The sequence below is a fragment of the Anabrus simplex genome, chromosome 5 (assembly GCF_040414725.1).
Source record: "Anabrus simplex isolate iqAnaSimp1 chromosome 5, ASM4041472v1, whole genome shotgun sequence".
NCBI classification, from domain to species: Eukaryota; Metazoa; Arthropoda; class Insecta; order Orthoptera; family Tettigoniidae; genus Anabrus; species Anabrus simplex.
In genome coordinates, this window is record NC_090269.1 from 370,839,360 (window position 1) to 370,856,404 (window position 17,045).

Consider the following 17,045-nt stretch of genomic DNA (forward strand, 5'->3'; position numbering starts at 1 on the left):
ATAATATTTTTTGAGAAATACTGACCCGCAGCACATATATTACGAAGAGCGAGAATTCCTTGACAAAGTCGCACAATGTTGAACCTTAGATGACAGAACCTTACCGGCGAAAGTGCTAAGCTAAAATATTTTACATAGTCATATTTGCTTGTGCAACGACGATATTTAAGTCTGAAAATGAGTACGATAAAACAAAACTCACTCCTAATAATAAAGTCTTTTAGTTGCAGTTCTTATCACGAATAACGTAGGTCATCCAGAAATTAAGTTCTCTATTGCTTTTGTTGCAAAATATGCATTCAGCCGGGAAATATGAGCATGCGCGGCAAATCTATGACGTAGCAATCATATACCGGCCAGACAGGTCCCGCCTGGTGTCAGTAGCGCAGCAGCAGTGGCGCAAGGTCCGTCTCCATGGCTAAATGGTTAGAGTGCTGGCCTTTGGCCAGAACGATCCCGGGATCGATTCCTGGTAGGGTCTGGAATTTTAACCATAATTGGTTAATTTCGCCGGCACGGGGGCTGGTTGTATGTCTCGCCTCAATCATCAAATCAAAAAGACCTGCATCTGGCGAGCCGAAGTTGTCCTTGGACACTCCCGGCAGTAAAAGCCATACGCCATTTCTTTTTTTCAGTGGTTCGGAACATCGGCTCGTATTCTTTCCCTCGCCGTCTGCGAGGTTCGGTCTGTGATCAAGTTTCTACAGAAATTGCGATGGGCCATTCAAAACACGAAGCGTGGAATGCTCAGTGCAGGTGTTGTGCTGATCCAGATACAGCTCGGCGCTCACCAGCTGTTCTGCAGGAGTTCGGCTGGGAGGTGTTTGATTATCCACCATACAGTTCTGATCTTGCTCCAAGCTATTACAAACCCCGTGGCACTACAGCCTTTGAAGGGCCTTGGCCTACCAAGCGACAAATGCTCAACCCGATGGCCTGCAGATTACGAGGTGCCGTGTGGTCAGCAAAACGAATCCTCTCGGCCGTTACTCCTGGCTTTCTGGACCAAGGCCGCTATCTCACTGTCAGATAGCTCCTCAATTCTAATCACGTAGGCTGAGTGGACCTCGAACCAGCCCTCAGGTCCAGGCAAAAATCCCTGACCTGGCCGTGAATCGAACCCGCGGTCTCCGGGTAAGAGCCAGGCACGCTACCTCTATACCATGGGTGCCAGCTATTGCACCACAGGATATTCCTATCCTGTTGTCCCCTCTTTTCCTACGGCGAAGAGCCGAAGATGAATGTCACACGTTGGTTCAATTCCCAGAGGCCGACTTCTGTGACATCAGTATACAAAAGTATTGATCCCAAGATATGACAAGTGTCTCTATTCTGGTGGTGATTATGTCGAATCGGGTGCCAATAAAGCTTATGTTATTTTCTAAATAGGGAAAAGTAATCTGGATGGCCGTCTTACTCCATTTCAGGAACCCGAGTTCAACTTTATTCAAAATATTTCAAAACATCGGCCTACTTCTATTTTACAAACAATTACGCCCATATAATGCCAGAAAGAAGACTACTTTCATGAACGTATCGCAGGTATTTCTGGGATCACTGGAGGCATTGTGGTTCACTTCTGTTCTTTCCATGGTATTTAAGACCAGGTATTCTTCTTGATGGCAAGTGGCTTTTCAAGTAAAAATTCCAAACCATCGTGCACCGCGAATTGAACTTCAGCTGTCTGTTGAAAGCCATAAGCTAACCACTGTGTTAATCGTGATTCCCAATTATGGAAGAGAAAGTAGTTTCAAGGCCATTTTCAGAATATTATTGGACGGTTCTGTGACCCTGTAAGCTTCAGGGCAGATCCCGATACCTGTAAACTTTATTTCAAGTAGCTGATTTTATCAGGCTATCACCGTTATTTTGCTAGACAGATAAACATAAGTGTTTTGAGGGAGAGAACAAACGAGTTTATTGCACTAACAGTATTTTAATCAAGATCCCTTTTTCATGACTTGATATTCACCCTAGAGGCCTGCATAAACTGGTTCGACTTCTACCGGTCAATGAACATAATGCAACGGCTGCATTCGGCGAAACCTTTCACAGCAGACTGGCCTTGACACTAGCTAACCATTGCTTATGGAACTTCGCTGCGTAGCTAAGAGAATACAACGAACGGTATCGTGTAAATAACATGCACAAATACGTACAGAAAGTATGATTTTTCTCTTACAAATTAGGCGAGTTGTTTCTTTATGGGAGACAAATTCCTAAAACTTCTGGACCGTTTTTACAGTTTTATATCTGTGCCCAGAAGGTAAAGAGCACTATGACACAAGCATGGAATTTTTCAAGAGTGTGTTTGTTACACTTACCCGTTTTTACTGAAAAGCCTCTTCACAAATGTTTTGATTACTTATTTTACTTGTTTGGATGTGTACTGGACTTGGTGGCTTTAACCTCAACCTCGCTATCTCATTTTGCGTATGGATCGAGCAAGTGGCCGCGTGGTTTGAGTCACGTAGGTATCAGCTTGCATTCGGTAGATAGTGGGTTCGAATCCCACTGTCGGCAGCCGTGAGGATGGTTTTCCGTGGTTTTCCATTTCCATACCAGGAAAATGCTGGGGCTGTACCTTAATTAAGACCACGGTCACTTCCTTCCCACTTCTAGCCCTTTCCTACCCCATTGTCGGCGTAGGACCTATCTGTGTCGGTGTGACCTAAGGCAAATTGTAGAAAAAAATCACATAGGTAGTAGAGTGGTGGTGGTGGTGATTATTGTTTTAAGAGGAAGTACAACTAGGCAACCATCCTCTATACAACACTAATCAGAGGGAAAATTGGAAGGGGTCAGACACTTCGAAAAATTAAGGTATCGGTCAAAGAAGACAAGAGCCACGAAGTGCGTGAAAATGAAAGACTCCCTAGCCCTCACAAACCTAATAGCGTCGGGGTCGGAAAAGAACAAGAGTTGACCAAGAGAGGTCGGATAGGATAGATGAAGGTGAGGAGTCTGGCACAAGTAAGTGGAAACAATGCCAGGACTCAGCTAAGGGCCCTGTGGTCGCCAACCCACGCTCCAAAGTTCAGAGCCCGTAGGGCCCCTTTTAGTCGCCTCTTACGACAGGCAGGGGATACCGTGGGTGTTATTCTACCACCCCCATCCACAGGGTGATAGGTATTAGGGCATTTTTCCCCTGAAAAGAACGCCAACAATGTAGTAAACTCATGTCAAAATCTCAATTTAAAACAATGGACATAGTGCAATTAACCTCCGGTGCTAGGATATGAATCATCCCTTCTGTTGTAAAATTATAATTTTGTCCTTACGCCGTTCTAGTTCTTAAGTCACAACGTGGATTGTGTGGGATTCTGCTGTTTCTAACTTCTCTAAGATAACTGACGGGCTCTATTTTTGTTCTGAAAATGAAAACCTACCACCTGTTTTCCAGTCATTGACCGGGTCAGGGATGTAAGGAATGAAGCAGATATAGGCTGTTAGTACGATGGGGTCGCCACTCCCAAAGTGATTATTAATGAATGATAGATGCTATGAAATGATAATGGAGAGTGTTGCTGAAATGAAAGATGACAGGAAAAACCGGAGTACCCGGAGAAAAACCTGTCCACCTCCGCTTTGTCCGGCACAAATCTCACATGGAGTGACCGGGATTTGAACCACGGTATCCAGCGGTGAGAGGCCGACGCGCTGCCGTCTGAGCCACGGAGGCTTCTCTGCTTTTGTTCTAAAGGATTTAAATAATGCACCTCTTGTTTTCTCATCATATTCCCACTGTGTAAATAAAAATAATATTAATCCTTCCTTTCTTCAGCTTATCCCAGTTATTTCTGGGCTCGCTGGAGCCATCCAGGCTCATTTTGCTTTTGTTCGGAGATTTAAGACTGGGTGTCCTTCCTAACACTACGTGATTCTTCATATGAACATCTCCACTCAGAATTGACCGGGATTCGAACCTCAAATTCCCGTGTAGGAAGACAGCAACTAAGCCACTGAGCTTATTATTTCATTAATGACTAGCAAATAATAAATTAAATACTTTTCTCACTCATACAGAGAGAGTGGTTGCTCGGTTTGGGTCACGTAGCTATGAGATAGTGGGTTCGCACCCCACTGTCGGCAGCCCTGAATATGGTTTTCCCTGGGTTACCATTTTCTCACTCCTAGCCCTTTCCTGTTCTATCATCGTCAAAAGACCTATCTGTGTCGGTGCGACGTAAAGCAACTTGCAAGGAAAAAAAGTTAACTAGCTGTGTTTATGATATCCAAACAAAACTCATATTAAAATTTAATAATAATAATAATAATAATAATAATAATAATAATAATAATAATAATAATAATAATAATAATAATAATAGAATAGTGAAAATTATATACGACAAAAATAGACTAAATGAAACTGAGGAAGACTTCAACAGAAACACTGCGAGAAATTTCTATAGAACATTTAGGGAAAATATAAAAGGTTATCAGCCTTCAAATATTTCCTTACAAAGACTGGATGGATCTTTGGAGACAAATACTAAAAAGAAGTGCAAAATTCTTAACAATTACTTTGATAAACTACTCAACAGCGAGAAGCCTAAATTCGAAACCACCCGCAATCACAGAGTTAGAGGAGATTATAAATTGACTGAAAAACAACAGAGCACTAGGAAAAGGTGGGATTATCACTGAGATCTGGAAACTTGTAGACCAAAATATCATTAAAAAATCCATAAAATTTTCTCAGAAATGCGGATTGCAGAGAAAATCCCACAGGATTTCAAATGCTCATTTATCCATCCATTGCATAGGAGGGCGACAAGACAGACATTAATAATTACAGAGATCTCTCATTATTGTCGATCACTTACAAAATTGTCTCCAAGGCATTACTTAACAGAGTAGAACCACAAGCTGATAAAAAGATAGGTGAATACCAAGCAGGTTTCAGAAAAAGAAGATCATGTATTGAAGAGATCTGGAACCAGACACAAGAACAACACTGTAGTCACATTCGTGGACTTCAAGAAGGCCTACGATTCAATTGACAGACAGGATCTCTTTGACACTCTGGAAGAATATGGAGTAGAGAGAAAAACTGGGGCACTCATACAAGAGACACTCACAGACACCACATCCAAAATGAAGTTTATGGGTAAATTCTCAGAATTGAGATACGTACAGGGGTCAGACAAGGAGATGGGCTCTCACCGCTTGTATTCAACTTGATCCTGGATAAAATTATCAAACACTGGGAAGAAAAAGTAAAAGGAATTTAGAAAGAACGTGTGCAAACAGAACAGTCATAACATGTTTGGCATTTGCAGATAACCTGGCAGTACTTACGAGGGAACACTTACATGTGTTACACTTGGATTCGGTTGAAATTTGTAGGAATATTCATGGGAGGCAGTAGAATGCTACGGTGAAAACTGCATGTGCCCAGCGGAAGTTTAAAAGCCAAATTTTGAACAAATAAATAGTCGTAAAATTAGAATTTTCGCGGGAGTATAGGGGTGTGGCGGAGAGGTAGGGAGAAGCAAAGCAGCGGACGTGAGCCAACCGGGCTGTGTCGAGCTGCGCCAGCAGCCAGGCAGCGTATAGTTAACTCGTTCCCCTTAACTTCTCGATCAGATGAGCAAAACGTAAATATGAAAACAGCACATGAAACAAGTATATAAAGGACGATGAATGAACAACGATGCCAATTCACGCCCAAGTTCTTGTTACTCGTTGTAATTTTTCAAACCTTATTGCCATCGTTGTTCAAACATCGTCCTTTGTACACTTGTTTCATGTGCTGTTTTCAAATTTGTGTTTTGCACATCTGATCGGGAAGTTACGGGGCACGAGTTAACTATACGCTGCCTCGCTGCTGGCGCAGCTCGACACAGCCCGGTTGGCTCACGTCCGCTGCTTCGCTCCTCCCTACCTCTCCGCCACACCCCGATACTCCCACGGCAATTCTAATTTTACGACTATGTATTTGTTCAATTTTGGCGTTTAAACTTGCTCTGGGCAAACGCAGTTTTCACCTTAGCATTCTAATGCCTCCCACGAATATTCCTACCGAATTTCAACCGAATCAGAATGTAATACATGTATGTGTTCCCTCGTTAGTAACAACAGACAAAAAGCAAGGGAAGCACTGGAATACTTTCATGAAATTCCTATCAAAACAGGTCTACAGATATCATGTGAGGAAACACAGTATATGGAAGGAAAATATAACAATACAGAAGCCATGCACACAAAATATGGAAAGATCACAAGAGGAGAAAAAATCAAGTATCTAGGGGCGTATATACAAATAGGAGGATCAAATAAGGCATCCAACACATATAGAACAGACAAGCATACACAAACTCACATGGACACACTACAATAAATGAAACATATCAAGACAGGCCAAACTCAGGCATTACAATACAGTTGTACTACCAGAAGCCCTTTACGCTTCAGAAACAACGACGGTTGGAAAATCAGATATCATACAGACAGAAAAAATAGAACCCAAAGTCCTCGGAAAGATTTTTGGACCAATGTACAGATAAAGTATATGGATGAAGAGACCAACTAAAGAACTACCGTATACGAATACACAGACAGGCTCATAAATATGAGCATAAAATGCCCACTAATGTTCTAAGGGTAGCTACATAGAATGAAAAGCAGCAGACTCACAAACAGGATTTTTGATGTAGCTAATAAAAGCAATTGGCTGAAAGAAATAAAAGAAGATCTACAACAGGCGGGTATCGACAAGACAATGATTAATGAAAGAAATATATTCACAAATAAAATTATGAATACGAAAATTAAAGTAAAAGAGCGTTAAAAAACGGAAAAGCATGGACTGAACAATGGAAACAAGAACACAGTCAAAGAATGAAGAGATTTCGGGAAGAGAAAATTTTCAAAAAGAGGAAATTGAATAATCATGTAACATTCAAATTTAACCACTGTCTTAATGGCAGTAATAATAATAATAATAATAATAATAATAATAATAATAATAATAATAATCAGGTAGGAGGTAGGGACCCTCTTCGGAGGCTGCCCTGCCCAGGGAGTGGCGCTCCTGCCTATGTGAGTCCCAGAGCACACTGATCCGGTGTGTATCATCTGGTAAGGGTCCCAACTCAGTGTTACGAGTGAACACCTCAACGGCAGTGAAGGCGGAGATGAAGAACATTGGTACGGCGGAACTGGCGGAAGAGGCACCCTTGCTTTTTGGGATAGTCATAAAAAGCCTGTTTAAAATCCAGGTGCGCCTAAGTGTTATCCACCGGCTTCCTGGTCCGCGTCTGACACCTTGTGGGTGCGGTGGCAATACCAAGCTCCAGGAACTAACAATCCCTGGATCTAAGCACCCAGCACTGCTGGATCTCCTATTACTAGCTGAACAAGATTCGTGAACGTAGTAACAATATTACCCCAGGTGGTACCCAATCCACCAGTCGCACTGAGACGGCAACCAGGCTTTCGGTTTCTGGGGAGCCTGGACAACCATGAAAACATGGGAGAGAGTCGGAGATCTCTGGTAAACTATCCCACAAAACCCCGACATACATTAGTACATTCAATAGCAACACTTTGATACAACCAGGAAAATTACTAAATTTAGTCACAGAACTTGATCGGCACAAAATTCTTATCCTTGCCCTGCAGGAAACTCGATTTACTGATGATGCCACCTTGGATTATGGAAATTAACGTATATTCAAAAGTAAAACAGACCAAAAGATTCTAAATAGGGCCCCTTTATTTGGTATGAGCTTCGTAGTACGTAAACGTATACTGAACTCGATCCAAGAAGTTAATTCCATCAACAATCGCCTAATGACCATGAGGATTCAGTGTGCCAATAAAAAAATGTACATTAATAAATGCACATGCCCCTACAAATATAGATAACGAGAAGAATCCCCAAAACGTGGAGAAATTTTGGAACAAATTTGAAAAGGTAATGTCAAAAATTCCAAAGGATGACGTCAAAATCCTCTTAGGCGATTTCAACGCACAAATCGGCCTAGAAAAGGAACACAGGAAAACTGTCGGACTCTACTCGGCGCACAAATTTACTAACAAGAGCGGTTTAAGACTCATTGAAATATGTCAACAGTGCAACCTTAAAATCATGTCCACATCCCTCAGGAAGCATCACAAGAAACAAGAAACCTGGAGGCTCCCATTGAATCCATTGGCGAATTTCAGATTGATCATGTAGCTATCTCATATCCGCTACAGAAAGTGGTACATGATGTACAAGTGAGAAGAGGAGCAAACTTCGACTCTGATCACTATCTCACAAGAGTTAAAGCAAAACTCACTGCAAGAAAATACCAGCCCAAGAAAATCCAACAACAGAAATTTGACATAAAAAGGATTCCTGTTACGGATCTAAAAGAAGCATGGGAAAGTCAACCAGCGAAAACATGGGAAGAATTCCACACCAAAATCATGCAGAAGGCACGAGAAATGGTATCCTTAAAAAGGAATACAAAACACCCCTGGTGGAACTCAACATGCAACCAAGCCCTAGAGATAAGAAAATCTGCGTTTCAGAAATACAACAGTAGAAAATCCCAGAAAACTCAACAAGAATTTTATGAGACCAGAAAACAAGTATCCAAAATCATCAGGCAAGGAAAAAGAAAGCACCTGAAAGAACAACTGGACTCGATTGAATAAAACATTAGAAACCACAACACAAGGGATTTCTATAGAACATTCACAGAAAAAATCATCCGAGGATACATTAAACAGAACTTATGTTTCAGGAAAAAAGACGGAAAATTGGTGCTTACTAATAAAGAAAACTGCCAAGAACTTGCACGGTACTTCTCAGAACTTTTTAACTGCCCTGAACCCACTGAAGGATTTCTTGAAGAAGCATCCAGTTTCACTCACCCATAATCACCTCCACCAAACCAGGAAGAAATTCAGAACCACATTAAACGACTAAAGAACAAAAGAACCTCAGGAAGAGACGGGATTGTTGCAGAATTCCTTAAGAATATTGGTCCAAATTCACTCAAGGAACTTACAGAAAACATACTGTAAATCTGGAAAAACGAAAAACTCCCGGAAGACTGGAAATGTGCTTTGATTCACCCAATTCACAAAAAAGGAGACACAACTGATGTCAACAACTATAGGGGAATCTCCCTCCTTGAAGTCGGCTACAGAACGTTCTCTGCATGCCTGTTGAAAATAATACAAGAACAACTAGAACATAAGATTGGTGAGTATCAAGCTGGGTTCCGCCCTCACAGAACGTGCATCGAACAATCTTGAACCTCAAAACCGCTCTAAAATTCACGGCACTAAGAAAAATTCCAATCATCTGTACCTTCGTAGGTTTCAAGAAGGCTTATGATTCAATTGATCGTCAATCTCTGTTCAGCATCCTGAAAGAACAGGGACTAGACTCCAAAACGCTAAACTTGACCAAAAGGACCCTCACTGACACGAAGTCAAGAGTGAAATTCATGGGAGAAATCTCAGACGAATTCCTGATAAAAACTGGTGTCCGCTTAGCCTTCGCGGATGACGTGACCTTCTGTCCAGCGATGAAGTCACAGCAATAAAGCAAGTTGAAATTCTCCAAGAATGTGCCAGAAAGGTCGGACTTCATATCTCCTACCAGAAAACTGAACCTAAAAGAAGAGCGAAAAATCATGAGGAAAATTTTAGGACCAAGACACACGGGAGAAGGGTACTGCCTCCAAACCCGGAAATCCACAGAAAATTACCTAATATTGCGGCACACCTCAGGAAAAGAAGGCTAAAGTTTTATGGTCATGTTAAGAGGCTTCCAGAAACTAGATTAACCCACCAAGTTCTTGAAAAATTTGATAAAATGAAGAATTTTCCTTGGATACAACAAACAAAAGCGGACATGTAGAACGCACAAATTCAACCTGAAGAAATTTTGAATCGAAATTTATATAGAAAGAAAATTGATAAGTGGGAAGTTCCTCCAGGGAATGAAGTACCAAAAAGAGCAGTTACCAAGTGGACGGAAGAAAGGGAGATGATCTTTAGTCAACAGATGAAAGCATCCTGGATCCTCCGCAAACGAAATCATAAATAAAGCTTCGTGTGTTCCGCAAGGACCATTCACGCATAATAATAATAATAATAATAATAATAATAATAATAATAATAATAATAATAATAATAATAATAATAATGTCCGCCTCTGTTGTGTAGTGGTTAGTGTGATCAGCTTCCACCCCCGGATGCCCAGGTTCGATTCCCGACTCTGCCACGAAATTTGAAATGTGGTACAAGGGCTGGAACGGTGTTCACTCAATCTCGGGAGGTCAACTAAGTAGAGGGGTTCGATTCACACATCAGCCATCCACGAAGTGGTTTTCCGTGCTTTACCACTTCTTCCCCATGCGAATGCCGGGATGGTACTTAACTTACGACCATGGCCGCTTCCTTCCCGTTTCCTTGTCTATCCCTTCCGATCTTTCCATCACCCAACAGGATAGCAGGTGAGGCCACCTGGGAGAGGTATTTGTCACCCTCTGTAGTTGTATCACCCATCGAGTCCGAGAAAAAACTAACTTTGGAGGGTAAACGGATTAAGAAAGAATGAAAGAAAGAAAGAAAGAAAGAAAGAAAGAAAGAAAGAAAGAAAAATAAGTGGAGAAGTACACTCCAGTGTCCTTATAGTGACATTCCAGAAATCCATGTAGAATACCTTTAAAGACGATGCTTGCTTCATTTGTTCTCTAATTAACGATATCCTATACTCCATGCTTGCAGTGTTTCCTCACTCTGCATTCGTCTGGTACACGTTGACATCTCCGCATAGGGGCACTCAAACCAGCTACATGTTTGCACATACTAGTTCGAGCTAACTTCTATAGTTTAAATATGAGACGAAACATGATTCATGAATAGCCTTCTATGTTAGTAAAACTTTCCATTATTCAACGAGAGTGCGAGTATGTGGATTACCTATTCAAGGCACACAACGTAATTGGGAATCCCATGGCTTATAATTCAGAGAAATTCTTTCGGGAACTGGGTTCTCGAAACAATAAGTTTTTTTTTATCTCGTATCACATCACTGAATAGGATATCGAATTTTTCTTCCAAGGAGAATAATATTAACAATGTTAATGGATTTTAAGTCCCGCTATTTATGTGACAGTTTTTGGAGACGCCAAGGTGCCGGAATTCAGCCCCTTAGGATTTATTTCACGCGCCGGTAAATCTACCAACACGAGGCTGACCTATTTAAGCCCCTTCATGTACCACTCGACTGAAGATGATAAGACAGAGAGAGTTGGTCGTGTGGTTAGGGTCACGCAGCAGTGAGCTTGCATTTAGGAGATAGTGGGTTTGAACCCCACTGTCGGCAGCGCAGGAGATGGTTTCTCATGTTCACACCAGGCAAATACTGGTGCTGTACCCTAATTAAGACCACGGCTGCTTCCTTCCCACTGTTAGCCCTGTCCTCTACCATCATCGCCATAAGAACTATCTCTGTCGGTGCGACGTAAAGCCAAATAAAAAATATCGAACTTTCTAACTTGAGCTGGGAGGAAATTTGTCAAACGTAAGTGACATTCGTGAATACGAGCCTAAGAAGGGCAGAGTGGTCAGGTTTATGCTCTGCCAACTTTACTCCTAGTGCTCATTTTTGGTGCAGGCTGAGTGAATTTGATTGCCATGCCCCTCTCTCGAAATGGATGTCTTATTTATAAATTATTCTACAACAGTGAACCGAACACACTTTTACTGCGTCGGCATTTACACACTTTTTAGCAATAAGTCGATCTCCACTTCGGCCGTTATCCTAATGAGCTGTTTTTTGAGGAATGGTAGAGGTATTTATTATTAGTTTATATTTATTTATTTATTTATTTATAGTATGTTATCCACTGTCACAGCAAACACCGGGTGTTATCTAAACAGTTTTTGGATTTGAAAAGTAACGCCTTTCTTGACAACACAAAACGAAATTATTTTACCACACATGTGCGATAAAGTAACTTCACCGTACCATGTATGGCCTACTGTCATGGGCGCCCGCAAGGCCCCCCCCCTGGAATTCTAAAAATGTTGATGTTCAATTGTTTAATATCATACCAGATTATTTCATAAACTGAACTTACTGACAGTCATCTAGCATCCGTTATAACTGGAAATTTCTGTAAACAATTTAATGTTGCTGACGTTATATTGGTTTTATATTCAAGAAAATTGTTAATGTGCCCCCCCCCCCTGGAAAAGATCCTGCGGGCGCCCATGCCTACTGTATTATATCACTGCCCTCACAATGCAACTACATCATGAAGTTAGTGAATATTTCGTGTTCAAATATGAAGAGAAGACAAATTCTTTTCGCTGTATCATAAAGGAAGACATTTCCTAAAGTTTGTTGTATTTAGTACAACATTATATTTAGATTACTTTAAAGAGGCTTATGTATAAAAGTCCGCCTCTGTGGTGTAGTGATTAGTGTGACTAGCTGCCACCCATCCACCCACCCCCACCCCGAGGCCCGGATCGATTACCAGCTCAGCTACAAAATATGAAAAGTGGTACGAGGAGTGGAACGGAAGTCAACTGAGTAGAGAGCGTTCGATTCGCACCTCAGTCATCCTCGAACTGCTCTTCCGTGGTTCCCTAATTCTTCTCCAAGCAAATGCCGGGAGGATACATAACTTAAGGCTACGGCCGCTTCCTTTCCCGTTCCTTGCCTATCCATTCCAATCTTCGCAGTCCTCACAGGGTTCTATTCATCATAGAGGTGAGGCCACCTGGGCGAGGTACTGGTCCTCCTCACCAGTTGTATCCCACCGATATTATACGCATTTGAGGTGGTAGAGTGGGATCCCTCGCTGAGTCGAAGGGAGAAACCAATCCTGGAAGAAAACTGATTAAATAAAAATGCAGTTTATTTTGTATGTATATCACACATTAAGGAAACCATAACTTAATTCCATCGATTGCCAATGTTAAAATCTTTTAAATTCTTCAGGCCTTTTCAATAGTGAAATAACCAGCGTTTCGCCCTAGAGTAGCATTGGGCTGATCAGGTGGATTGCCATATCTTTCCTAGATGCTGGCGGCTAGTGCGCTGTTGAGACACGACTACAAGCCTCCTATATAGAAAAATGCAGTAACGGTGCACTCCAGTGCCTCCACTGGTATAAAAGCCTGCTTTTGTCCTTTATATAAAAACATTTGTTCTCAGAAGGAAACGACAATTAATTAATTCATTCATTCCTTGACCGCCTCTGTAGTGTAGTGGTTAGCGTGATTAGCTGCCAACCCCGGAGGCCCGGGTTCGATTTCCGGCTCTGCCACGAAATTTGAAAAATGCTACGAGGGATGGAACGGGGTCCACTCAGCCTTGGGAGGTTAACTGAGTAGAGGGGTGTTCGATTTCCACTTCAGCCCTCCTCGAAGTGGTTTTGCTGTGGTTTTCCACCTCTTTCTTTCTTTCTTTCTTTACCATGGCACTACAGCCCTTGAAGGGCCTTGGCCTACCAAGCGACCGCTGCTCAGCCCGAAGGCCTGCAGGTTACGAGGTGTCATGTGGTCAGCACGACGAGTCCTCTCGGCCGTTATTCTTGGCTTTCTAGACCGGGTTTCCCACCTCTCCTTCAGTCAAATGCCGGGATGTTCCCTAACTTAAGGCCACGGCCGCTTCCTTCCCTCTTCCTTTTCTATCCTTTCCAATCTTCCTTTTCCCCGCAAGTCCCCTGTTCAACATAGCAGGTGAGGCCGCCTGGGCGGGTCCTCCTTCCTAATGGTATCTCTCCGAACCAAAGTCTCATGCTCCAGGATACTGCCCTAACAGAGTCCGAGGGAAAAATCAACCATGGAGGGTAAAAGGATTAAGAAAGGAAGAAAAATTAATTAATCAATTTTATTTATAAGTATATTCATTAATTACAGTATTTTCATCCGCTATCACAGGCACTAGGCGTCTTCTAAACATTTTTTTGTATTTGGGAAGTAACCGTTTTCTTGACCACCCGAATTGAAATAATTTTACCGCACATGCGCGATGAAGTAACTTCAACGCACCCTTCATGCGTTCACAATGTGACTACATCATCATATTTCCTGTTTAAATACGAAGAGAAAACGAATTGTTTCTGCTCTAACATAAACTAAGATATTTCCTAAACGTTGTTACATGTTTTACATAACTTTATCCAGATTATTTTAAAGAGGCTTAGGTATTGAATTAAAATAAACATTCGATTTAATACATCTTAATATTCGGTTACCTCTAAACCCTCTGTACATGTGCTTCAAAAGACACTCAATATTATGATAAATGTACCTAGTTACCATGACAATGTAAACGAAGAAATCCCAGCATTTCTAATATGTTATACATAATCATAACAGTTTTTAATACCCACTTTTGTAGCATAACGGTTAATTCTATTAGCTGCCATCTAAGGAGGCTCGGGTTCGATTTCCAGTACTGCCAGAATTTTAAAATTGTGAGGTGCGGTGAGATGTTGTTAGAAAGGTACATACAGCGCCACCTCGGGATAGGACACGATTTTACCATTTTATCGTTTGTCTTAGCATATAATTGAAATATTTGTTACGGCGATAGATTATTCTGTATGCGCTATTTGCTCACTGACATCACTATGTATTTATTAAAAGAACCACGTTATTAACCACGAAGAGAAGAAGGCTTCAATTAAGCGTAACATTTTACTCTTGGCCTTTTCTTTTTATTTAGCGTAATAAATTAGCTCTAATATGTGACGAGTACTATTCCACTTGCTGTTAAAATACGACACAAAATTGTATTTAATGCATATGTTGCAGCTGGAATTTCCAGAAGCAATCCTACAGATTATTATTTGCACGCTCGTTTTCTTGATAGACGTAATGTATATAAGTGAGTGTATGTCAGAGAATATCATACTGTTTTTCAACATGAACCGAGTACTGGCAATCTGCGTCCTCCTCGCGGCCGTGGCTGTCGTCCTGGCCGAGGACACCTACCCTACCAAGTGGGACAATATGAACGTAGGCGAGATCTTCAGCAATGATCGCCTTAGGAAGTTGTATATGCATTGTCTGCTGGTCGACAAGGATAGGCATTGTCCAGAGGAAGGCAGGGTGCTCAGAAGTAAGTACTAACGCTTTGTCATCCTCGAACCACATTTCTGTGGATTTATTTGTACAGTTGAGAATGCTTCATACGTAATTCAGGTGTGCGTAATTCTATACAATTCTGTAGGTACTGGAAAAATAAACTTAAAAAAACCGCTAATTAGATCTCATTTGTACGTAAGCAATTTGAGTGGGTTATTCTTAAAAATCCGTAAGTCAAGAATTGTAAATTTGTGAGAAAATAAGAAAAAATGAATAATTAATTTGTGTATGCCTTTATTGCTTCCGAAAATTAAATCATAATTGGGCATCCCATGGAGGTATGTAATTTTCTTGTATAAATAGTACAGTTGTTGCTACTCTGGTTTAAAAGTTCATGACATACAGGATTTAAGGAACTAATGACCATTTTTTTTATCATAACATGATAACATGGCATATCTTTCTTACAATAATATATTATATTACAGTATTCATCCAGAAAAGGATTCACATGTCAGTTAGTAAAAAAATTGCTAAAAACTTAAGAAAATTGTGTTTTTACGAAAGTACACATCGTAGAAATGATTTTGAAATGAACAACCTTTTAAAAAATCTCTTTGTCAGTGATATCTCATTCATACAAGGTTTTCCTGAATGAATTTTCCTTTATTCGGTTTCTCTCTTTCCATTTTTCAAATACTCTATTTTATTTATATTAATTGAAGATTCTGTTTGCATACTCTTTATCACTATTGCACTGGGAGTACTGTTAAGAGACCTGAGGTTGTAGATTACAAGACCAGTATTATACCAAAGTGCTCTCTAGAACATTGTTCTACTGTGACACCTGAAATATTATTTTGTTATCTCGAGGCACCACACTCCCATACGGTTCAATGGGCAGAACAGACTTCCTGAACAGTAGACGCCACCAGGATTTGTAGTCAACAATTGTTACATTGAGAAACCCCGCAAATCAATTTTTTAGAGATTTTCAAAACCAGATCAAAACTTCCCAGTGTACTCACATCAATTGTATTCATTAGAATTGCTGGATTTCTACATAAAAATATGCATCTATATTGCAGCTTTCATTTCTTCTCATAACATTACAATGACAAAATGACTGACGTAATGGGTTTAAAAAATAACCAATTCTTTCGTGCAACTAAAAAAAATTAATAACAGTTTACATCAACACACATTAAAAATAATTAATAACCGGTTTTCGGAATCTTAGTTCCATCATCGGTGAATCATGAAAATTAAAATGTATTTCTATTTCGATGTATTGCGACCTATGTAAGCTGAGTCGTAATCATCATACAAATTTAAAGCCACTGTAAACAGTGCTGATGGCTTGATACAGCCGGGGGGGGGGGTGAGAAAGGCAAATCGTTTTCGACTTCTTAGGGATATATCGCCTCAAACATCAATTAATACAAGCAAAAGATAACAGTCGACCAAACAATAATAAGCACCAATAATAGAACTTCTTGTTAGAAAATAGTTATAGGGGTCAATGAAGGCTGTGATCCTTAGCCCTTATGTTCGTAGTTAGGAACCAGAGTGTAGGAGTGCGAGAATAAAATGGTATCGTGCGATGCGGTTGAGTGACTTTGCACGTTGCTTTTCATCGCACCGACACAGATAGGTCTTATGGCGACGATGGGACAGGAAAGTACTAGAAGTGGGAAGGAAGTGGCCGTGGTCTTATTTAAGGTAGGGTACCAGCATTTGCCTGGTGTGAAAAATTGGAAACCACGGAAAACAATCTTCAGGGCTGCTGACAGTGTGGCTCGAACCCACTTTCTTCCGGATACTGAATACTGGCCGCACTTAAGCGACTGCAGCTATCGAGCTCGGTAGTGGTTGAGTGAAAAGCTGGTGACATAAATGTAGATGACTTCCTAACAAAGGCGGTGGAAGTCACAGGAGATGAAAGTAATATTTTTGGACTTGAAGAGATGTACTGAGATTTC